We start from the raw sequence: 23,771 nt of genomic DNA, 5'->3' as shown, positions 1-23,771 counted from the left end.
GTCTTATTGCAGGAAGAATGCGGTGGTATTACAGAGAATATAGAGGATGTTGATTGATGTGATCTTTGACTAAGTTGATGGATTTCACTTATGGGAAAAGAATGGCGAACTAGAGTTCAGGAGGGCGAGGGAAAGGAGAACAATCCTAGTCACCTTTGGGAGAACAGCAGCTGTGAGACTTTGAGAGCCCAGAGCTGTCAACAAGTTCACAAGCAGAACAAAAAGTATTTTACATTTCAGCAAAGGAGAACCAAGAAACTCACAAGGTAAAAGCAACAATAACTGGTCTGGAAGTGGATAACCTTGTTAATCCACGTTATGCTTCAACCAAGTATCTGCCCACTTCCTCAATCTGTCCAATTAACGATAGTGCTTCTCTCCAACATCTAAATCTCACCCTTCCACCCAAGTTTGCACTGTTCGCCATCCTGTAAGTATCACATTTAATTTCCAAATTCAAATCAGTAATATACAGTAAGTACATCATGAATACCTAGGGTCCCCACACTGATTCCTTTGGTATCTCACCAGTTACTGTGTTACCTGCTCAGAAACATGTCTACATATTTCAAATTGCTTGTTTCTCTCAAACAGTCAATTTTCTATCCATATCTGCACCCTACCCCCAATCGTATTTGCTTTAATTCGACATGCTAATCTTTATGCAGAATCTTACCAAGAGCTTTCTGTAAGTCCAAATATATCACATCCACTGGTTCTCCCTCACCTAATATGCTAGTTAATTCAGAAACTTCAAGCCTATTTTCTTTGTCTAACAGATATCACGATTTCCAATGTCACAAATTGGTTAGATTTAAAGATTAGCTTTGCTTGTCACATGTATAAGTAAACATTGACACATACAGTTAAAAGTGTCATTTGTGTCGAATGTGCCGAAGGCAGCCCACAAGCGTCGCCATGTTTCCGGCGCCAACATGGTACAACCAGAACTTACTAAATTTCTCTTAAATGTTGAAGTCAAACCCACAACCAGATCCATCATGCTATGTTGGTGCTAGAAGAATGGAAACACTAGCAGGCTGGCCATTACCACAAACGACGCATTTCACTGCCCAACCTTCATATAAAAGAGATACGTATTAGGTTATACACAAGAGAAATTCTGCAGATGCTGAAAATCCAAAGCAACAGACACAAAAATGCAGGAGGAACTCAGCAGGTCAGGTAGCATCAATGGAAATGAATAAGCAGTTGACATTTTCGGCAGACACTCTTCTTCAGGGCAATTAGGTTCCCAGGAATGGTCATCAGGGTGAATAGCATAATTTACTTCGAGAGAATATGAAAATAAGGAGGCAATTAAAAATTGAATAGTTCAGTATAGCATGCTACATTAAGCTCAAACTCTATTCCACAGGCTTGAGATCACCTGGCTGGCAATTTCAATATATATGACCAAAAGACTAGCTTTCAATTACAGTAAAATCAAGATCTTTCTTCCAATTTAAACGGAAGGAAAAGAACCATGCTTTGATACCCTCATTTACAGCATTTATCTTGCAACTTGTCCCAAAATAAAATGACCTAATCATTTATTTATTTATTTAGATACTAACTGCAACCCTCGACTACATTTCAAATAAGCTCACTATAAGACCATAAGATATAGGAGCAGAATTAGGCCATTTGGCCCATGGAGTCTGCTTGACCATTTCATCATGGCTGATCCAAGCTACCTCTCAGCCCGAATCTCCCACCTTCTCCCCATATCACTTCATGCCCTGACCCATTAAGAATCTTAAACCTCAGCCTATGCCAAAGAATTCCACAGATTCACCATCCTAGCTAAAGAAATTCCTCCTCATCTTCGTCCTACAAGGAAGCCTCTCCATTCTGAGGCTGTGTCCTAATTGCAAAGTATTTTGAAGTCAGCTTAAGGACATGAGCAACACAATTGCCTTCTTTTCCACCTGTAATAGAATTGCATAGTTCAAGACAAGAAAGATCCAATCTCATAAATAACTTCAGTATAATGAGTGCAATCAGCACTTAGCAGCAAAGAGAAATCTTTAGATCCAAAACACAGGGAAGGATTTTGAGCTGTGCAGTAGAATTGAAAGTGAAGTAGTAATTTTGGAAAAAGAGAAAGGGCCACTAGTTAAATTATTTGTTGGATGTCCTTATGGAAAAATTGCATCCTCATTTCAATATATTGTGTGCCCTCGTGAATTTCACAATTTGCACCCATGTTGTTAATGAGAAGTCCTCCAAACCCAAGATGGGTCACAAAGCTTATGAATGTTCCACAATCAACAATATTGGGAATTAGAACACGTGTTAGAGTGGTCAGGCTTTGGCAAGAAGATGCATAGCTTAGAACTTAAGTGTCAGAATTTAGAGGTGTAACAATTGTAGGCACAGTGGTAGTTCAGGCAGTAGAATGCTCTTCCTGTGAGATGTGGCACCGAGTGGTATCCTTGGTGACTATATCTGCAGGAAGTGCACTCAACATCAGCTCCTGACAAGATCAAGGAAATGAAGCTGGAGTTGGGTTCATTTAGGACCATCCAGGAGCCTGAAATTTTGGGAATAGATGAGACTTTTACTGAGTGACCCCTCTGGATACTGCAGGGGTATGGGGGGGGGGGGGTGAAAATGACCTATCAGGACACAACAGCAGCAGCCAGACCAGTAGCACCGTAGCCAGCTCTGAAGCTCAGCAGGGAAGGGTAAAGTCCAAACACAAGGGGGACAAACATCCTTGCGAGCAGATTTGCTAGAGTTATTGGGGAGGGGTGGGAACCAGAGTAATAGGGCTAACGATGGGGCAGTTGGTATACAAGTTGATTCAGTGTATAGTGAGACTGTGAGGAAGGACAGGGTGGTGTTGTCATTGGAGATAGTCCAAACGAGGTTCACGAGGATGATTCCGGAATGAAGGGGTTAACATATGAGCAGCGTTTGGCAGCTTTGGGCCTGTACTCACTGGGATTTAGAAGAATGCGGGGGGGGATCTCATTGAAACCTACCGAATGTTGAAAAGACTATTTAGGGTGGATGTGGAGAGGATGTTTCCTCTGGTGGGGGTATCCAAAACTACAGGGCAGAGCCTCAAAACTGAGGGGACAAACCTTTAGAACAGAGATAAGGAGGATTTTTTTTGAGCCAGAGAGCAGTGAATCTGTGGAATACTCTGCCAGAGACTACAGTAGAGGACAAGTCTGTGGGTATATTTAAGGTGGAAGTTGATCATTTCCTGATGGGTCAGGGCATCAAAGGATACAGAAAGAAGGCAGGTGAATGGGGCTGACTGGGATCCGGGATCAGCCATGATGGGATGGCAGAGCAGACTCAATGGGCTGAATGGTTGAATTCCGCCCCTATGTTTTAAGGTATTATGTATCAGTATTACAGTGAAGTAAAGGGAAGTACAGAGACGTGAGAAAGGAGCTGGTCAAAAATGACTGGAAGGGGACACTAACAGGGATGACAGCAGAACAGCAATGACTGGAGTTTTTGGGAGGCAATTCGGAAGGCACAGGATAGATACATCTCAAACATGAAGTAGTATTCTAAAAGGTGGATGAAGCAACCTTCTATACCTAATAAAGTGGCCACTGAGAATACGTTCATGGTGTTCTGCTGCTGCAGCCCATCCACTTCAAGGTTCAATGTGTTGTGCATTCAGAGACGCTGTTCTGCACACCACTATTGGAATGCATGGTTTTTTGAGTTACTGTCACCTTCCCATCAGCTTGAATCAGTCTAGCCATTCTCCTCTGACCATTATCATTAATAAAGTGTTTTTGCCCACTGACCTGCTGCTCACTTTATGTTTTTATTTTTTCCGCACCATTCTCTGTAAACTCTAGGGACTGTTGTGTGTGAAAATTAAAGGAGTTCAGCAGTTTCTCAAATAGTCAAACCACACCGCCTTGCCCCAACAATCATTCTACAGTCAAAGTTACTTAGGTCACATTTCTTTCTTTCAAGATTTTTAGTCTGAACAAAAACTGAAACTCGTGACCATGTCTGCATGCTTTTATGCATTGAATTGCTGCCACATTAGATATTTGCATTGTAGGTGTATCTAATAAAGTAGCCACTGAGTGTAATGGCCCTCTAACAACCTGAACACACATAGTTGCTCTTTGAGCTCACATTCCAGAGAGGATTCAGTTCAGTTTACAAAGCTGTATTTCACTGTATTTAAGGTGAAAATACATCTGCTATCCAACAGCATATTTTCCATTACTTGGGCACGTAATATCAGAATTACTTTATCATTTTCCACAGAAAGCAGGAACTTACTCAAGTTATTCAGTAAGGTCTGTTAATGCCTTCACATTGTCATATGCAATATTGCAGAATCTGATACAGAAACGCAAGCATACACAGTCTTATGCAAATTGTTTTGACTTACTTGATTTCAATGTCCTTACACTTAAGTTCTGTCAAAATTCAGCGAACGCTGGCAAAAGGAACAGGGAACATCCACTACTGACCAGCATTCAAGTAGGTGGACTAATTTCCTACAGAAATAAAATGAGTAAAGTTCAGTATTTAATTCAAAGTCAATCTTGATATCTACCATATCAAAAGAAAATCTTCAAAAGAAAATTGACATAAATTTACATTAATTGATGCTTGAGCTCACCCAATAGAACAATTGATCCAAGACCTAGCCAAAAGAAAAGAATTTATCAAAGGAACAATATTGCACATACAGAGCCACAAATTTAAAAAGTCAAGCATTAAGAGGACACAGAGCCGTAAAACAAAAGCAGCAGCTTTTAAAATACTCAGTCGGTCATACAAGTGAAAGGAAAAATGAAAGATTTAAAAAGTTGAAAGTATATTTATTATTAAAGAAAACATCACCATATACAACCCCAAGATTAATTTTCTTGCAGGCATTCTCAGTACAACAAATTAATACAATAGAATCAATAAAAAAACTACACAGAAAGACTGACAACCAACCAATTTGCAAAAGACACCATGTGCAAATACAAAAATACATAAATTAATTTAAAAGTAGAAGACAGACAGACAAATACTGAGAACATGACTTGTAGAATCCATGAAAGTGAGCTCATAGGTTGTGTTCAACAATCAATTCAAAGATGTGGTGAGTGAAGGTGTCTATATTGGTTCAGGAGCCTGATGGTTGAGGGGTAATAACTGTTCCTGAACCTGGTGGTGTGGGACCGAAGGCTCCTCTACCTCCTTCCTGATGGGAGCACTGAGAAGACAGCATGACATGGAAGGTGGGGGCCCTGATAATGGATGCTGCTTTCTTGCGACAACACTCTCTGTAGATCTGCTCAGTGGTGGGGAGTGCTTTTCTTCTGATGGACTGGGCTGTAGCCACCATTTTTTTCTATGCTTTTTCATTCTTGGGCACTGGTGCTTCCATACCAGGCTGTGATGCAACCAGATAGGATACTGTCCAATGTGTATTCATAGAAATTTGTTCAAGTTTTAGCTCTAAGAAAGTAAAGGCACTGCTGAGCCACCTTTGAAATGGCACTTGTGGTCGCAGAACAGATCCTCTGATATGACAATGCTCAGGAACTGAAAGTTACTGACCTTCTCCATCTCTAATCCCCAAATGAACGCTGGTTAATGGACCTCCAGTTTCTTCCTCCTGTGCACAATAATCGGCTCTTTCGTTTTGCTGACATTGAGGGAGAGGTTGTTGTTGAGGCAGCACTCAACCAGATTTCCAGCCTCCCTCCTATATGCCAATTTGTTACCTTTGATTCAGCAAACAATGGTGTCGTCAGCAATCTTAAATATAGCATTGGACCAGAAGATCAAAAGGAAGCAGAATTAGGCCATTTGGCTCATTGAGTCTGCTACACTTACATCATGGCTAATTTATTATCCCTCTCAACCCCATTCTTCTGCTTTCTCCCCATAACCTTAGTACCCTTACTAATCAAAAAACAGTTAATCACTGCTTTAAATATACCCAAAGACTTGCCCTCCACAGCCATCTATGGCAATGAATTTCACAAATTCTCTGACAGCTGGCTAAAGAAATTCATCCTCATTTCTGTTCCAAAGGAATGTTCTTCTATTCTGAAGGTGCGCCCTTTGGTCCTAGACTATCCCACTATTGGAAACATGCTCTCCACATCCACTCTATCCTGGCCTTTCAATATTTGATAGATTTCAATGAGATCTCCCCCCCATTCTTCTAAGCTTCACCGAGTACAGGACCAGAACTATCAAACACTCTTCATACGTTAACCCATTCATTTCCAAGATCATTCTCATGAACCTCCTCTGCACCTTTTCCAATGCCAGCACATCTTTTCTTTGATACGAGTCCCAAAACTGCTCACAATGCCTTACAGAGCCTCAGTATTAACATATATTGCTGTTAACATATCAACCAGATCTGGGCGCAAGTGGGCAGCTAACGCAACTGTGGAGGAGGCAGTGTGTTCTCCGAAACCACGAGATATCATCGGCAACTCCTGCGTCGGGCGGCAAGGCCTCGGCTCAGTTCACTTCCAGAAGTGGGGAAACGCAAGCATAAGGAACAGGCGAGGCATGATACAGATAGAAGTACGGATCCGTGAGGAAGTGAAGCGGATTTCAAAGGCAGTGGAACGAGGGTCCCAGGGTGCCTGGACAAAATGGGATCTGCCTAAGCGCAAGATCTCATGGGCAGAGTTATGGAGACTGGAGCCCTTCCGTATTTCCTTCCTCTTGTGATCCGTGTATGACACCCTTCCTTCGCCATTACATCTGTACACATGGGGGATGAGAGAGGACCCGAACTGTAAGCTCTGTGGTCAAAAGGGGACACTGGCTCATATACTGTCCGGGTGTAAAACAGCTCTAACTCAAGGACGGTATAGGTGGCGCCATGATAAGGTGCTTCTGGCTCTTGCTGACACAGTAGAGCAAGAGAGATGCAAGAAGAGAACGGCTGGCACAGATTTGAGGAAAGCCATCATCTTCATCAAAGAGGGACCTAGGCCTTTCGTAACCAAAAAACCAAAGCCCAATCTGCTGCTAACGGCCAGGTCCTGGGAGATGAGGGTCGATGTGGGAAGGAGGTTGCAGTTCCCGGATGTGGTGCACACAACCCTATGCCCGGACATTGTACTGTGGTCAACGGAAGGCAAGAAAATAATTCTGGTCGAGTTGACTGTGCCGTGGGAGGAGGGATGGGAAGAGGCCCATGAGAGAAAGGCCTTGAAGTACCAGCCCTTACTGCAGGAGTGTAAAGACAAGGGATGGCAGGCATGGTTGTTCCCTGTGGAGATCGGCTGCAGAGTTTTCCCAGCCAAATCAGTATGGCGGTTGTTGTCAGATCTGGGCCTGGACAAAAGGAACAAAAAACAAGCAGCTCGTAGGGTGGGGGAAGAGGCAGAATGAGCTTCTTGTTGGATTTGGAGTAGGTGAGAGGAGGGGAGCTGGAAGCCAGGAGCAGATGGGCAGTGATTTGGCCACCACTGCCAGCCCACCAACTGGAGAGTGTCGTGGTTAAGGGTCGAAACACTCGGTGAAGGTTAGGAACCACCTGATGACATCTGCTCCTGGCTGAAGGCTACGGTTACCTTATAAGGTAACTGGAGAATGCACCCTAACAGGTGTATGTAACAAGTCTAGTCCTCTTGAAATGAATGCTAATTTTGCAATTGCCTTCCTTACTATCTAACCTTTAAGGAATCTTACACAACGACTCCCAAGGAAGTTGGAGCTGTACTTAGCTTCACAGACTTATGTATAAAGCAAAAATAAATTTTCCAGATCGACGGCTTTTCAGCAAAAAGACAATATGAAAAGGATAGCAACAGTATCCAAAAAGAGACCACTATTAACAATCAGCCAACAGGGACACAGAAAAGAAGTCAGCTGGATAGCATTTTAATGGAAGTGAGTAGGAGGCAGATATAACTGGGAAGATTAATTCAGTAAGCTCAGATGAGAGTGGAAGAGAAACTGAAGAAAGATATCGGTCCTCAGAATGTGGCATCATAGATCTGTAGAGATGCCATCCCAAAGCACTACTGAAATGCATGGAAAAAAAACGATAAGGAAAAAAGCAGCAGTTTGAACACAGCAAAACAGTCAATACACAATGGACTGCAGATGCTAGAACTTGGCGCAGTGTTAAACAATATTTTAGAATAACTGGATAATCTAGTTTTATGATGATGCTTGGGAAATATTGCCTAGGAATATGTCCCTTACTCTTCTTCCAAATTGTGCCAAAGAATCTTTCATGTACATCCAAAAGAGCAGAGCGGACCCTGATTTAACAATTTACATAAAAGGCAGCAATCCAGTGTTTCACTACTTGATACTTTTATGCTCAAGTAGGAATTCAACCTAAAATATTTTAAGAGACAGCATTGTCACAAACTGAATCACAGCTGATACTGCAAAGGAAAATGAAAAGTAAGGTTTTAGAAGTTTGCAATAAAATAATATTAGACAGAACAGTTTATTGATGAAACAGATTTTTTTAATAATCAATTATTAAATCAGCCAAGAGGTATAGAAGACAGATCAGCAGACACTGTCTGGGACAGTGTTGCAAGCATTTAATCTAAATTCTGCAGATATAAACATCCTATTAATTATTTGAATCAATTCCAAGGGATTGTATAACCTTCATTTCGAAAAGGTACAAATTAAAAAATGGTCAATGTGGACATATTAAGGAGACACCATGTCTCTTCGGAGATTAGAGGTAGAGAGGGTCAGCAACTTTAAATTCCTTGGCATTATCATTTCAGAAGACCTGTCCTGGGTTCAGCGTGCAAGCGGCATTAGAAAGAAGGCATGGCAGCTTCTGCTTGCTTAGAAGTTTGCAAGCATTCGGCATATCATCTAAAACAGTGGAAAGTATCATGGTCTGGTTTGGAAACAACAATGCCCTTCAACAGAAAAGCCTACAAAAAGTAGTTGATACAGCCCAGTCCATCACAGGTAAAGCCCTCTCACCACTGAGCATATCTACAAGGAGCGCTGTCGCAGGAAAGCAGCATCCATTATCGAGGATCCCCACCATCCAAGCTGTGCTCTCTTCTCTCTATTGCCAATGGAAAGGAGGTACAGGAGCCTCAGGACCCACACTATCAGATTCAGGAACAGTTATTGCACAGGTGCAGATAACATCACTCATCCCAACACTGAACTGATTCCACAACCCATAGACTCATTTTCAAGGACTCTGCAACTCATGTTCTCACTATTTATTGCTTATTTATTTATTATTATTTTGTATTTTTCTCATTTTTTGTATTTGCAGAGTTTGTTGCCTTTTGCACATTGGTTGTTCACCCATCTGTGTTTACAATTTTTCATTGACTCTATTGTGTGTCTTCAGATGATTTCGTAATTGGAAGTCTGTTACCAGTTGAGTTGCACAGGACTCAGTACACAGATCCCTCAGTTTGGTAACTTTTATAAATGATATAAATTTATATGTAGAGGATATGATCACAACCAGTAACAGCTAAAAGGAAGGCTTTAAACCATAAGGTATAGGAGCAGAATTAGGCCATTTGGCCCATCAAATCTACTCCACCATTCCAGCAGTTATTTTATTATCCCTCTCAACAACATTTGCCTGCCTTCTCCCCATAATCTTTGAGGCCGTTACTAATCAAGAACATATCCAACACTGCTTTAAACATATCCAATGACATGGCCTCCGCAACATGCCTTCGATGAATTTCACAGATTCATCACTCTCTAGATAAAGAAATTCCTCCTCATCTCTGTTCTATAGGGATGTACTTATATTCTGAGGTTGTGCACTTTGGTCCTACACTACCCCACTATTGAAAACATCCTCTTCATATCCACATCCTTTCTTAGATAAGGGGTCTAAAACTTGAGTCACCAAGAACTGCAGCACAGAAACAGGCACTTTGGCCCATCTAGTTCATGCCAAAATCATTTAAACTGCCTACTCCCATCAACCTACACCAGGACCATTGCCCTCCGTACCCCGACCATCCATGTACCCATCCAAACTTCTCATACACATTGAAATCGAGCTCACTTAAGACCATAAGACCATAAGACAAAGGAGCAGAAGTCGGCCATTCGGCCCATCAAGTCTGCTCATTTTATCATGAGCTGATCCATTCTCCAATTTAGTCCCACTCCCCCGCCTTCTCACCATAATCTTTGATGCCCTGGCTACTCAGATACCTATCAATCTCTGCCTTAAATACACCCAATGACTTGGCCTCCACTGCTGCCCGTAGCAACAAATTCCATAGATTCACCATCCTCTGACTAAAAAAATTTCTTCGCATTTCTGTTCTGAATGGGCGCCCTTCAACCCTTAAGTCATACCCTCTCGAACTAGACTCCCCCATCATGGGAAACAACTTTGCCACATCCACTCTGTCCATGCCTTTCAACATTCGAAATGTTTCTATGAGGTCTCCCCTCATTCTTCTAAACTCCAAGGAATACAGTCCAAGAGCATACAAACGTTCCTCATATGTTAACCCTCTCATTCCCAGAATTATTCTAGTGAATCTTCTCTGTACCCTCTCCAACGTCAGCACATCCTTTCTTAAATAAGGAGACCAAAACTGCCCACAGTACTCCACGTGAGGTCTCACCAGCGCCTTATAGAGCCTCAACATCACATCCCTGCTCCTATACTCTATTCCTCTAGAAATGAATGCCAACATTGCACTCGCCTTCTTCACCACCGACTCAACCTGGAGGTTAACCGTAAGGGTATCCTGTACGAGGACTCTCAAGACCTGCTGCATCTCAGAACTTTGAATTCTTTCCCCATTTAAATAATAATCTGCCCATTTATTTCTTCTGCCAAAGTGCATAACTGTACACTTTCCAACATTGTATTTCATTTGCCACTTCTTTGCCCATTCTTCCAATCTATCCAAGTCTCTCTGCAGACTCTCTGTTTCCTCAGAACTACCGGCCCCTCCACCTATCTTCGTATCATCAGCAAACTTAGCCACAAAGCCATCTATTCCATAATCCAAATCATTGATGCACAATGTACATGCACCAACTACTTCTACTGGCAGCTCATTCCACACTCTCATGACCCTCTGAGTGAAGAAATTTCCCCTCATGTTCCCCTTAAACTTCTCACCTTTCATCCTTAGCCCACGACCTCTGGCTGTAGTCCCACCCAACCTCAGTGGAAAAAGCATGCTTGCATTTATCCTACCAATGAATTATGGACCTGTATTCCCAGATCCCTTTGTTCTACCACACTCATCAGTACCCAACTGTTCAGGGTGTAAAGGCTGATTTATACTTCTGTGGCAACTTGATGCTGTAGGTACGGCATCACCGCGAACCCTACGCAGAGCCTACGCCATAGCCTGACATGCACCTCTCCCAAAATGTAACTGCGCGCCACGGCAACGCAGACCGCAGCAACTGTGATTGGTCCGCCTGGTAGTATTGCATTTCCTCCTATGCTGCAATAGCTTCCCATTGGGCGACTGAAGGGCAGGGAAGGAACTCTGGCTGCAATGCTTTCCATAAAGCTTTACAGACCTCCGAAATTATGGAGGACACATTTTGCTTTTACGAAAAAAGACACTCACTTTAAACTTGTTTACCCCGAGAAAGACTACCAAGACCATGAAGCCTTGCACAGGCAGGTGTGTGCGCATGCGCCACATGCCCGAATTGCAGAACGACGCAGACACACCAACGCACAAGTATAAATGCTCACAACACGTGTAGGCCACTTGCGTAGGTTACGGCGTCGAGTTGATGCACAAGTATAAATCAGCCTTAAGATCTACCCCAGTTGGTCCTACTGAAGTGCACCTACTGAACCACAGTTGGTCTTACTGAACTCACACCTGTCTGCATTAAATCTATCTACTATTTTTCAGCCCAATTTTCCAGTTGATGCAATCTCTCTGCAAGCCCTGATAGCCTTCCTCACTGCCCACTGCACCCCCAATCTTGGTGTCATCTGCAAATTTGCTGATCCATTTAACCACGCGCATCTACAAACCCCATTTCCAGAAAAGTTGGGATATTTTCCAAAATGCAATAAAAACAAAAATCTGTGATATGTTAATTCACGTGAACCTTTATATAACTGACAAAAGTACAAAGAAAAGATTTTCAATAGTCTTACTGACAAATTTAATTGTATTTTGTAAACATACACAAATTTAGAATTTGATGGCTACAACACACTCAACAAAAGTTGGGACAGAAGCTTGTTTATCATTGTGTTACATCACCTTTCCTTTTAATAACACTTTTTAATCGTTTTCGAACTGAGGATACTAATTGTAGTAGATTTGCAATTGGAAATTTTGTCCATTCTTGCTTGATATACGACTTCAGCTGCTCAACAGTCCGTGGTCTCCATTGTCTGATTCTCCTCTTCATGATGCACCATACATTTTCAATAGGAGATAGATCTGGACTGGCAGCAGGCCAGTCAAGCACATGCACTCTGTTTCTACAAAGCCACGCTGTTGTAGCCCGTGCAGAATGTGGTCTGGCATTGTCCTGCTGAAATAAGCATGGACGTCCTGGGAAGAGACGTCGCCTTGATGGCAACATATGTCTCTCTAAAACCCTAATATACACCTCAGGGTCAATGTTACCTTCACATACATGCAACTCACCCATGCCATGGGCACTGATGCACCCCCATACCATCACAGATGCTGGCTTTTGCACCTTTCACTGATAACAATCTGGATGGTCGTTTTCACCTTTGGCACGGAGAACTCAACGCCAGTTTTTTCCGAAAACTAGCTGAAATGTGGACTCATCTAACCACAGCACACGGCTCCACAGTCTTTCGGTCCATCTGAGATGAGCTCGGGCCCAGAGAACTCGCCGGCGTTTCTGCATAGAGTTGACATATGGCTTCCTCCTTGCGTAATACAGTTTCAAGTTGCATTTCTGGATGCAGCGACGGACTGTATTGAGTGACAATGGTTTTCTGAAGTACTCCCGAGCCCAGGTAGCTATAATTGTCACAGTAGCATGACGGTTTCTTAGGCAGTGCCGCCTGAGGGCTCAAAGATCACGCACATTCAACAGTGGTTTCCGACCTTGCCCTTTACGCACTGAGATGTCTCTGAATTCTCTGAATCTTTTAACAATATTATGTACAGTAGATGTTGAAGGACCTAAATTCTCTGCAATCTTGCGTTAAGAAAAGTTCCTTTTGAACTGACTAAACAATTCTCTCACGAATTTTGGCACAAAGGGGTGAGCCACGACCCATCCTTGCTTGCAAAGACTGAGCCTTTGATGGATGCTACTTTTATACCCAGTCATGATACCTCACCTGCTACCAATTAGCCTGCTTAATGTGGAGTTTTCCAAACCGGTGTTACTTGAATATTCTGTGCACTTTTCAATCTTATTTTAACTCTGTCCCAGCTTTTGTTGATTGTGTTGCAGCCATCAAATTCTAAATTTGTGTATATTTACAAAATACAATTAAGTTGGTCAGTAAAACTATTGAAAATCTTTTTTTTTGTAATTTTGTCAGTTAAATAAAGGTTCACATGAATTAACATATCACAGATTTTTGTTTTTATTGCATTTTGGAAAATATCCCAACTTTTCTGGAAAAGGGGTTTGTAGATCATTGATAGAGATGTTTTAAACAACAAAGAACCCAGCACCAATCCCTGCAACACACCACTAATCACGGGCTTCCAGTCAGTGAAGCAATCCTCTACTACCACTCTCTGGCTTCTCCCACAAAGCCAATGTCCAATCCAATTTACTACCTCATCCTGAATGCTGAGTGACTGAACCTTTTTGACCAGCCTCCCATGTCGGACCTTGTCAAATGCCTTATCCAAGTCCACATAGACAACATCCACTGTCTTTCCCTCATCCACTTTCCTGGTAACTTCCTCAAAAAACTCTATAAGATTGGTTAGACATGACCTACCACACACAAAGCAATGCTGAGTATCCTTAATCAATCCATATCTATCCAAATATTTATATATATGGTCCCTTAGAATACCTTCCAATAACTTTTCTACGATTGCTACCAGTGCCACGTGCTAGTGAGGCCAGAACTAGGAAGATTAAACAGTATAAAATGTGGCTAAAGAGTTGGTATAGGAGAGAGGGCATAGATTTTTGGATCATCGGGCTCTCTTCCAGGTAAGGTGGGGCCTGTTCACAAGAGGCGGTTTGCAGCTGAACTGGAGGGGACTAAAATCCTAGTGGGAGGTTTGTTAATGCTGCACGGCAGGGTTTATGCTAGAGTTGCGGAGGGATGGGAACCAGAGTGCCGGAACAATTAGTGAAGTTGTGGAGGCAGAAGTTGGTAAGACCTCAAAGTCAAGAATCAAAAGGTTGAGCATGGTGCAACTAATGTCCTGAGTGGCGTATATTTCAATGCAAGAAGTATCGTAGGAAAAGTGGATGCGCTCAGGGCATGGATCAGCACATGGAATTATGACATTGTAGCCATTAGTGAGATGTGGTTGCAGGACGGGCAGGACTGGCAGCTCAATATTCTAGTATTCCCTTGTTTTAGATGTGACAGAGCAAAAGGGATTAAAGATGTTACTAGTCAGGGAAAATGACACAGCAGTGCTCCGTCAGGACAGACTGAAGAACTTGACTAGTGTGGTGCTATGGGTGGATCTGAGAAAAAAGGAAGATATGATCACGTTAATGGGGCTATATTACAGTGGCATGAGAGAGGAACTGGCCAAAGTTGACTGGAAAGGGTGACTGGCGGGAAAGACGGCAGAGCAGCAGTGGCTGGAGTTAATGCGAGAAGTGAGGAAGGTGCAAGACAGGTATAGTCCAAAAAAGACATTTTCGAATGGAAAAAGGATGCAACTGTGGTTGACAAGAGAAATCAAAGCCAAAGTTAAAGTAAAGGAGAGGGCATACAAGGAAGCAAAAATTAGTGTGAAGACAAAGGATTGGGAAGTTTTAAAACCTCACAAAAGTAAACTAAGAAGGTCATTAAGAGGGAAAAGATTAACTATGAAAGGAAGCTAGCAAATAATATCAAAGAGGATACTAAAAGCTTTTTCAAGTATATAAAGAGTAAAAGACACGTGAGAGTAGATATAGGACCGATAGAAAGTGATGCTGGAGAAATTGTAATGGGAGATAAGGAGATGGCAGAGGAACTGAACGAGTATTTTGCATGTCTTCACTGAGGAAGACATCAGCAGTATACCGGATACTCAAGGGTGGCAGGGAAGAGAAGTGTGCGCAGTCACAATTATGACAGAGAACGTACTCAGGAAGCTGAATAGGCTAAAGGTAGATAAATCTCCTGGACCAGATGGAATGCACCCTCGTGTTCTGAAGGAAGTAGCTGTGGAGATTGCGGAGGCATTAGTGATGATCTTTCAAACGTCGATAGATTCTGGCATGGTTCCGGAGGACTGGAAGATTGCAAATGTCACTCCGTTATTTAAGAAGGGGGCAAGGAAGCAAAAAGGAAATTATAGACTTGCTAGCTTGACATTGGTGGTTGGGAAGTTGTTGGAGCCGATTGTCAAGGATGAGGTTACAGAGTACCTGGAGGCATATGACAAGATAGGCAGAACTCAGCATGGATTCCTTAAAGGAAAATCCTGCCTGACAAACCTATTACAATTTTTTGAGGAAATTACCAGTAGGCTAGACAAGGGAGATGCAGTGGATGTTGGATTTTCAGAAGGCCTTTGACAAGGTGCCACACATGAGGCTACCTAACAAGAGCCCATGGAATTACAGGAAAGTTACATACGTGGATAGAGCGTTGGCTGATTGGCAGGAAACAGAGAGTGGGAATAAAGGGATCCTATTCTGGTTGGCTGCTGGTTACCAGTGGTGTTCCACAGGGGTCTGTGTTGGGGCCGCTTCTTCTTACATTGTACGCCAACGATTTGGATTATGGAATAGATGGCTTTGTGGCTAATTTTGCTGACGATACGAAGATAGGTGGAGGGGCCGGTAGTGCTAAGGAAATGGAGAGTCTGCAGAGAGACTTAGATAGATTGGATAGAATGGGCAAAAAAGTGGCAAATGAAATACAATGTTGGAAAGTGTACGGTTATGCGCTTTGGCAGAAGAAATAAACAGGCAGACTATTATTTAAATGAGGAAAGAATTCAAAGTTCTGAGATGCAACGGGACTTGGGAGTCCTCGTACAGGATACCCTTAAGGTTAACCCCCAGGTTGAGTTGGTAGTGAAGAAGGCGAATACAATGTTGGCATTCATTTCTAGAGGAATAGAGTATAGGAGCAGGGATGTGATGTTGAGGCTCTATAAGGCGCTGGTGAGACCTCACTTGGAGTACTGTGGGCAGTTTAGGTCTCCTTATTTAAGAAAGGATGTGCTGACGTTGGAGAGGGTGCAGAGGAGAATCACTAGAATGATTCCGGGAATGAGAGGGTTAACATATGAGAAACGTTTGTCCGCTCTTGGACTGTATTCCTTGGAGTTTAGAAGAATGAGGGGAGACCTCATAGAAACATTTCGAATGTTGAAAGACATGGACAGAGTGGATGTGGCAACGTTGTTTCTCAGGATGGGGGAGTCTAGTATGAGAGGGCCTGACTTAAGGTTGAAGGGCGCCCTTTCAGAACAGAAATGCGAAGAAACTTTTTTAGTCAGAGGGTGGTGAATCTATGGAATTTGTTGCCATGGGCAGCAGTGGAGGCCAAGTCATTGGGTGTATTTAAGGCAGAGATTGATAGGTATCTGAGTAGCCAGGGCATCAAAGGTTATGGTGAGAAGGCAGAGGAGTGGGACTAAATGGGAGAATGGATCAGCTCATAATAAAATGGCAGAGCAGACTTGATGGGCCGAATGGCCGATTTCTGCTCCTTTGTCTTATGGTCTTATATTACAGACCACCCAACAGTCGTAGGGATTTAGAGGAACAAATCCGTAAAAAGCTGCAGATTGTTGCAAGAATCCTCAACTCCAGTTCCTGGTCTTCTCCCCATAACCTTTGATGCCATGTCCAATCAAGAACCTATCAATCTCTGTCTTTAATACACCCAACGATCTGGCCTCCACAGCTGCATGCGGCTACAAATTCCACAAATTCACCACCCTTTGGCTAAAGAAATTTCTCTGCAGCTCTGTTTTGAAAGAGCACCCCTCTATCCTGAGGCTATGCCCTCTTGTCCTAGACTCTCCCACCATGGGAAACATCCTTTCCACATCTACTCAGTCTAGGCCTTTCAACATTCAAAAGGTTTCAATGAGATCCCCCCTCATTCTTCTGAAATCCCACGAGTACAGACCCAGAGCCATCAAACATTCTTCATATGACAACCCTTTCATTCCAGGAATCATCCTTGTGAACCTCCTTTGGACCTTCTCCAATGCCAGCACATCTTTTCTTAGATGAGGAGCCCTAAACTGTTCACAACACTCAATGTGAGGCCTCACCAGTGCCTTATAAGGCCTCAGCATCACATCCTTGATCTTGTATTCTAGACCTCTTGAAATGAATGCTAACATGGCATTTGCCTTCCTCACCACTGACTCAACCTGCAAGTTAACCTTCAGGGTGTTCTGCACAAGGACTCCCAAGTCCCTCTGCATCTCAGATTCCTGGATTTTCTCCTCATTCAGAAAATATTCTGCACAATTTTGAGAGTATAAAGATTGTATGTGTCTGTCAGAATAAAAGGAAAAGATGACAAGTGTAGGGAACATTCCTGATTAAGTGTGTAAAGGTAATGGATAGCAGTTATAGGCTAGTAGGAACAAATTAGGTGCTTATGGAATATAACAAATGCAAGAAAACACTTAAGAAAGTCAGGAATGCTAAACGAAGGCATGAAGTTGCTCTAGCTGGCAAGGTGAAGGAGAATCCAAAGAGATACTGCAGATATATTAAGAGCAAAAGGATTACAAAAATTGGTTCTCTGGAAGACCGTGTGAGAAGCCAAAACATGGAGGAGATCTTCAATGAATATTTTGCATCTGTATTTACTCAGGAGGCAGATACAGAGTCTACAGAAGTGAGGCAAAGTGGCTTGAACTTCATGGATCCTGTCCAGATGACAGAGGAGGAGGTGTTTGCTGCCCTGAGTCAGATCAGGGTGGATGCATCCCCAGAACCTGACAAGGTGTTCCCTCACACCCTGTGGGAGGCAAGTGCAGGAATTGCCAGGGCCCCTGCAGAGTTACTTAAAATATCCTTAGAGACAGCAGAGATACCAGAGGATTGGAGGATAGCTAATGTTGTTCCGCTGTTTAAAAATTGCTCTAAACGTGAACTGGAAATTATAGGCTAGTGAGTCTGACATCAGTCAGAAGGTCCTGCCCTTTAACTTATCACCTAACTACCTATGGCAAACAGGGTACTCTGCAATGGCTCCTTAACCACTTTCCCCTTCCTGTCACACAGTTTCCTATGTCCTGCACCTTGGGTGTAACTTTATGTCCTATCTATCACCCCTTCAGCCTTCCGAATGATCCAGAGTTCATCCAGTTCCAACTCCTTAATGCGGTAGTGGGAGCTTATCCCTACTACAACCCCCACCACCAACTATGACAACATTTACTGAGGCTGTGGGAAATATTGACAGGTTTCATGGAGGGGAGACTCATCCCTGGGGCGTGCTGAGCTTTGTTCACAACTCTGCAGATTCTTGTGGTCACATGCAGAGCAGTTGCTCTACCAACTGTTATACAGTTGCAAGAAAAAGTTTGTGAACCCTTTGCAATTACCTGGGTTTCTGCATTAATTACTCATGAAATGTGGTCTGATTTTCATCTAAGTCACAATAATAGACAAACACAATCTGCCTAAACTATTAAGACACAAACAATTGTACTTCTTCTCGTCAATACTGGGTACATCATTTAAATGTCAATTTCATCAGGGCTAAAGGTGAAGGAGGAATATAACCAGTACAAAGAAAAGAGGTGAGACGTGAGACTGGGCGAGTTTAACCTGACATTGAACTCCAGCAACTTTGATGTGTGTTGATTGAACTCCACTTTTCTCTCCACACATGCTGACTTGCAAACTACACCTTGTTATTTCTGTTTTTATTCCAAATTTCCCAATAGTAATTTGTTTTCGTAAAACAACGAAGGAAACAAACTAATAAATGGGATACAAACATGAGGAATTCTGCAGATGCTGGAAATTCAAGCAACACACATCAAAGTTGCGGGTGAACGCAGCAGGCCAGGCAGCATCCCTAGGAAGAGGTACAGTCGATGTTTCAGGCCAGGACCCTTTGTGCTGCCTGACCTGCCGCGTTCACCAGCAACCTTGATGTATGTTAATAAAGGAGATATCATTTTTACCTCTGAGCAATGTGATAGAATTTGATAGAAGGGTGAGGTAGTAATATTGAAGGACAGCATGGTGGCACAGCAGTTCACACAATGTTTTACAACACCAATTATAAGTTCAGAATCAATTTCGGCCATTATCGGTGAGGAGGCTGTATGTTCTCCCTTTGATTGAGTGGCTTTTCCATGGGTGCTCTGTTTTTCTCTCACATTCCACCAACACGTACGGTTTTGGTTTAGGGTATTGTGGACATGCTCTGTTGGTGCCAGAAGCGTGGTGACACTGACAGTCTGCCCATCACAATCCTCACTGATTTAATTTGACACAAAACAATGTTTTTCACTGTTTGTTTCTATGTACATGTGACAAATAAATTTAAGCTTAAATTTCCTTGGGGTGAAACTCACTGTCAGAGGGAACATAGAAACTCCACTCATAAAACACCGGATCTCACCATTGAACCTGGGTTACTAAAGCTGTGAACTAGCAGTGAAAATCCTGGAGGATGTTTCCATTAACGGAAGAGTCTAGGACCAGAAATCACAGCCTCATAATAGAAAGACACCCCTTTAGAACAGAGTTGAGGAAGAATTTCTCTAACCAGAGGATAGTAAATCTGTGTAATTCGTTGCCGCAGACAGCTAGAGGACAAGTCACTGAGTATATTTAAAGAAAAGGTTGATAGGTTCTTGATTAGTAAGGGTGTCAAATGTTACCAGAGAAAGGAGGAGAAAGGAGTTGAGAAACAGTGCTCTCTGAAACAGAGGGATAAAACTCAGCCATGATGGAATGGCAAAGTCGATGGGCTGAATGGCCCAAAGTCTGCTCCAATGTCTTATGATCTTTTAATTAAAGGCCCCACCCACCCACCAACAAACTTTGCCTGAAAGCCCATACTATCAGGCTTAAGGACAGCTTCTATCCTGCTCTTTTAAGAATTTTGTACAACATGAACATGAACTCTTGACTCTCAATCTACCTTATTATAACCTTACAACCTCTTGTCTATCTGCACTGTATTTTCTCTGTAGCTGTTGCACATTATTCTGCATTCTGTCATTGTTTTACCTTGTTCTACCTCAATGCTCTGTGTAATGATATGATATGATCCCTCAGAATGGTATGCAAGACAAGCTTGTCACTACACCTTGGTACTTTACACAACAAAATACTAATTTACTAGTCATATCTCGATCTCTGTTTCCGAGACACTGATTTTGACCTATCCTAGAATCACCCCAAACCTGAACTAATCAACTCCAAAATGAGCTTTGGACAAACTATCTGCAACTACACAATAGTCACTTATTCACCTCCTGCAGAACAATACCTTCATTTTAACGATATCACTTTTGTTCACAAATCCCTCCTTGTTCTCACAGCTCTCTACCCCTCCAACCTTCCTAAAAATGATGAAGGGTTTTCAACCTGAAATATTGGTTCCATTTGCCTCTCAACATATGCCGCCTATCTTTCTGTGTGTTTTTGGCACATTTTCTATTTATTTCAGATCTCCAGCATCTGCAATTTTGCGCAGCAACAAGCAATCTCCAAGAAAAACTTAGCACATCAAGTTGATTCTGATCAAACTGCAAACTAAACTTATCAAAGTATATATATCACCATATACAATCCTTACTTTCATTTCTTGCATACGTTCACAGTAAATACAAAGAAACAAAATAATAATAAATAAATAAGCAATAAATATTGGGAACATGAGATGAAGAATCCTTAAAATGGAGTCTATAGGTTGTGGAAGTGAAGTTATCCCTTCTGGTTCACAAGCCTGATGATTGAGAGTTAATAACTGTTCCTGAACCTGGTGGTGTGGGTCCTGGTGACTTGGGTGGTGGGGATCTCCGATGGTGGATGCTGCTTTCCTACGATAGTGTTCCATGTAGATGTGCTTAACGGTTGGGAGGACTTTACCTGTAATACACTAGGTTGAATCCACTAACTTTTGTAGGCTCTCACATTCTTGAGCAATGGTACATGAACCATCACTCATCTATAGGAGTTTGTCACAAGCTTTCAGATGACATGTTTAATCTTCACAAACTTTGAAGGAAGTAGAGGCGCTACCATACTTTCATTGTAATGGCACTTATGTGCTTGGCCCAGGACAGATCCTTTGAAATGATAACACTGAGGAATCTAAAGTTGCTGATCCTCTCCATCTGAGGACTGGCTCAAGGACCTCCGGTTTCCTCCTCCTAAAGTCAATAATCAGCTCCTTGTTCTTGCTGACATTGAGTAAGAGGTTATTGATGTGGCACTGCTCAGTCATATTTCCAATCTCCCATCTACATGCTGACACATCACCACCTTTGATTTAGCCAGTGACAGTGGTGTTGTCAACAAATTTAAACGTGGCATTGGACCTATGCTTAGTCTCAGAGTCAGAAGTATAAAGTGAGTAGAGCAGAGGACTAAGCACACAAACTTGTGATGCACTCATGCACCTGTGCCAATGGAGATTGTGGAGGAGATGTTGTTACCAATCTGAACTGACTGGGGTCCACAAGTGAGGAAATCGAGGATTCAATTGCAGAAGAAGGTATTGTGGTCTAGGTCTTGGAGCTTATTGATCTATGGGATGAAAGGAATTGTCAACAATTCCAGTTGAAACCCTGCATCACATTACTTGACCTAAAACATGGACATTTAATTTCCTCCCACAGTTGCTGCTTGACCTACTGAGTTCTTCCATGATTCCAGCATCTGCAATCTTTTGTATTTCCACTTTCATTTTTCTGATCGTCACTTCTCAAAACTGAGCTTCTCCAATTCTAGCCCCTTGAATATCTGTGAATTTAAAGGTATATTTCTTTGGCAGATTCTCTCTCTAAGCTGTCTTCATTTAAAACTGACCAAAGCTGTGTCTCAGAGCCAAATTTAGCTAGATAATGATCAACTATGAAATATGAAACAACTTGTCTGAAGCTACTACGTTAATAGGCATTATATAAGCCGTTACTGAGTCTCTATAAAGTCTTAGCGTTTTTAAGACGTGTGAGATCAGTTAAACTAGAACACACACAGACCTACCTACTAAACGGAATGACAAGTAGATTAGTTATGAGAGAGGGCGAAAAACTGTAGTTTTTCAGTGAAAGATCATATTTGTGAGCAATCCAAGGCTTGGCTTTATTTTAAATGTGCAAAACCTACTGACCACAACACTCTGACATCTAGTTTTGAGTCAACCCCGCGGTAATCAGCGCTGACAGTCATAAAGGACACAGTGCAGCGCTAAATTACAAACAATTTTCGTTAATTAAACCACATAAAAAAGAAGTGTACATTGATTAGGAGTAAACAATATTTCAAAACATTGCGGTTTCTTCCATTGCAGTCCAGGCCTGATTTAAAGCCCAGCTCCACCATCGCCTTATAGGAAATAACACATAACACCCAGTTTATAAACACCGTGGGTCGGGATCACTCGGCTGCACTTTGATGTGACTGGTAGGCTCACCTGCTGGCTACTTCCTTCCAGTTTCCACCATGGCCCGGCTCACTCTGCTCTCCGTTCCTTCACTGGGTCACCGGCAGCAGCCGCACTCACTCCGCGGAGCTGCTGCTGCCTGTCGCAACCTGGCGCCGGTCTCCTTCCCTATAGCCTCCCTTCACAGCTCCCCCTACAGACTCCTCCCACAGCTCCACCTACAGAGTCCTCCCACAGCTCCCCCTACAGACTCCTCCCACAGCTCCCCCTACAGACTCCTCCCACAGCTCCCCTACAGACTCCTCCCACAGCTCCCCTACAGACTCCTCCCACAGCTCCCCTACAGACTCCTCCCACAGCTCCCCTACAGACTCCTCCCACAGCTCCCCTACAGACTCCTCCCACAGCTCCCCTACAGACTCCTCCCACAGCTCCCCTACAGACTCCTCCCACAGCTCCACCTACAGAGTCCTCCCACAGCTCCCCCTACAGACTCCTCCCACAGCTCCCCCTACAGACTCCTCCCACAGCTCCCCTACAGACTCCTCCCACAGCTCCCCTACAGACTCCTCCCACAGCTCCCCTACAGACTCCTCCCACAGCTCCACCTACAGAGTCCTCCCACAGCTCCCCCTACAGACTCCTCCCACAGCTCCCCCTACAGACTCCTCCCACAGCTCCCCTACAGACTCCTCCCACAGCTCCCCTACAGACTCCTCCCACAGCTCCCCTACAGACTCCTCCCACAGCTCCCCTACAGACTCCTCCCACAGCTTCCCTACAGACTCCTCCCACAGCTCCCCCTACAGACTCCTCCCACAGCTCCCCCTACAGACTCCTCCCACAGCTCCCCCTACAGACTTCTCACACAGTTCCCCTACAGACTCCTCCCACAGCTTCCCTACAGACTCCTCCCATAGCTCCCCTACAGACTCCTCCCACAGTTCCCCCTACAGACTCCTCCCACAGTTCCCCTACAGACTCCTCCCACAGCTCCCCCTATAGACTCCTCCCACAGCTCCCCTACAGACTCCTCCCACAATTCCCCCTATAGACTCTACCCATCTTTTTCAGATTCACCTCTATGGTATCA

At 43.2% G+C, this 23,771-nt stretch overlaps 1 protein-coding gene across 4 annotated transcripts in view; it reads right to left on the bottom strand.

The window, feature by feature from the left end:
* The window catches only part of LOC140194900 (WD repeat-containing protein 7), a 619,189-nt gene extending 596,383 nt beyond the window's left edge, over positions 1-22,806 (bottom strand). For all 4 annotated transcript variants that reach the window (XM_072252235.1, XM_072252236.1, XM_072252237.1 and 1 more), the window contains exons 1-2: positions 22,709-22,806; positions 4,385-4,493 (exon numbers count right to left, since the gene is read on the bottom strand). The gene's annotated coding sequence lies outside the window, so the exon portion shown is untranslated. The remainder of the gene's footprint in view (positions 1-4,384; positions 4,494-22,708) is intronic.
* Positions 22,807-23,771: the final 965 nt, after the last annotated feature.

Source organism: Mobula birostris, chromosome 3 (genome assembly GCF_030028105.1).
Source record: "Mobula birostris isolate sMobBir1 chromosome 3, sMobBir1.hap1, whole genome shotgun sequence".
NCBI lineage: Eukaryota > Metazoa > Chordata > Chondrichthyes > Myliobatiformes > Myliobatidae > Mobula > Mobula birostris.
The sequence above is the reverse complement of the archived record's forward strand: the minus strand, read 5'-3'. Positions and strand labels throughout refer to the sequence as shown.